The sequence below is a fragment of the Microtus ochrogaster genome, chromosome 10 (genome assembly GCF_000317375.1).
Source record: "Microtus ochrogaster isolate Prairie Vole_2 chromosome 10, MicOch1.0, whole genome shotgun sequence".
NCBI classification, from domain to species: domain Eukaryota; kingdom Metazoa; phylum Chordata; class Mammalia; order Rodentia; family Cricetidae; genus Microtus; species Microtus ochrogaster.
The window spans coordinates 50,473,590-50,475,730 of NC_022016.1; positions in this window are offsets into that span (position 1 = coordinate 50,473,590).

The window sequence follows — 2,141 nt, forward strand, 5'->3', positions numbered from 1 at the left end:
GGCAAAAGGACTTTAATTGACTTGCAAGGGTTTGTGCTAAGGATGTTGCTCAGTGATTGAGAGCTTGGCTAGCATTGCTAGAGCCCTGGGTTCAATTCCAAAATATACACACGTGGATACACACACACACACACACACACACACACACACACACACACAAACTCACTCACCCAACCAAAAATTTCATTTAAAACTTCAGCAAGGGGGCTGGAGAGATAGTCAGTGGTTAAAAGAACTCACTGCTTTTCCTTATATTATCCAGCCACTTTGGCTACCCACCCCTCTTGTGCCTTTGGCCTCTCCCCGCATGGCCCAGCTCAGTCTGCTCATGTCCACTCTGGACTCTCCTAGATGTCCCTGCTTCTGGCTATGCTCTCCTCTCCGACACAGCACAACAAACCTTCTCCACCACCACACCTAGAAGCCGTCAAGTCCTTCCCTTCCCTTTCCTTTTTCTTTCTTTTTTTCAGACAGAACGTCTCCCAGTGGCAGAGAAGGGAGGCACCTAATACAGCTCACTAAGCCTCGTAAGGGACATGTACGTGGCTTTCCAAGAAGAGCCATACCGCAGACATCAAAGAAACAAGTGTGGGTCAAAGAGGGACGCCCCGGAAGTGTCACCATAGCAAAACTGGCAGAGTCTACACGGTCACCCAGTGCTGTTGGCACTGTGGACAAGCGAGTTGAGGCCCAGCTTCTGAGAGAATCAGTGTGCAGGCTGAGCATGGTCTGAAATGACTTCCTGAAACAGGGAAAGGAAAACACAAACCAAAGAGAGAGGTACCTGGGTCCCACTGAAGTACCAGCTGTTCCACCCAGAGAAGCGTGCCCATGAGAGCTAAGAGGGAGGAGCTCGTTCCCTGCCAATTCGTGGTGTGAGAGATGAAAATAAAATAAAAGGCCTCAGTTTTAAAAGTATTTTTCTTTTCTTTATTAAAGATTTGTTTATCTTTATTGGGTGTGCGGGTGTGCTCTGCCTGCATGTATATATGTGCACCTGGAGCCTTGGAGTCAGAAGAGGGCTTCGGCCCCATTCCCTGGAACTGGAGTTAGAGACAGTTGTGGGCCACTGTGTGGGTGCTGGAAACCAAAGCCAGGTCCTCTGCTTCTGAGTCATCTCCCTAACCCCAAAAATGTTTTTCTTAATTAGTTTGAACTGTCATGTCTTCTCCCCACTCAAAAAAAAAAATGCTTAAAAAAGAAAACCAGGTGTGTGACAGCAGAAAGAACGGAGTCATGACCCATGCAAGAGTGAAGAGCTGGGCTGGCACTGGCACAGAAGCTTCCAAGGTACACTGGCTGGTTTTGTGTGTCAACTTGACACAAGCTAGAGTCATCAGGAAAGAACCTCAATTGAGGAAATGCCTCTGTAAGATCTGACCGAAAGCTGGGCAGTGGCGATGCATGCGTTTAATCCCAGCACTCGTGAGGCAGAGGCTGGCCTGGTCTACAGAGTGAGTTCCAGGACAGCCAGGGCTACACAGTGAAACCCTGTCTTGTAGAACAAAAACAAGTGACGTCTCTTCACAGCAATAGAAGCCCTAAAACAGATAGATTAATAAATAAGAAAAGTGGGGGCGGAACAAAAACCAACAAACTCAACTGTAGTTCGGACTGGCCTTGAACTCCTGACTCCCCTGCCTCTACTCCAGAAGCACTGGGATTATAGGCTTGTGTCACCATGCTCGGTTTATGCTGTGCTGGGGATTGAAGTCAAGGAGACTTCATGAAAGGTAGACAGACATTCCATCCTAGGCTTGTTTTTGTTGTTGTTTTGGTTTTTGAGATAGGGTTTCTCTGTGTAAGAGCCCTGGCTGTCTTGTGTACCGTCTGTACTACGCGTACTATGGTACGATTCCTGTATTGCGGCGCCTGCACTAAGGACCATTTGCAAGCCGGGCAAGGGCCTGGAGATTTAAACACACAAAGACACACAGACAGAGACAAGGGTCATCCTTGAAACAGGAATGCCCTCTTTATTGTGTACCAGAGCCGCTTATATAGGGATCCTTAACTGATAGCCACGCCCCAGCCAAACCCACCAGAAACCCCTCCCCTTCCATGCCATCAAGAACTCCTGAGGGTCTCGTGCTCAGAGCAGCTGCAAACACAGGAAAACAAGTTGTTTTGCTCAGAGCAAC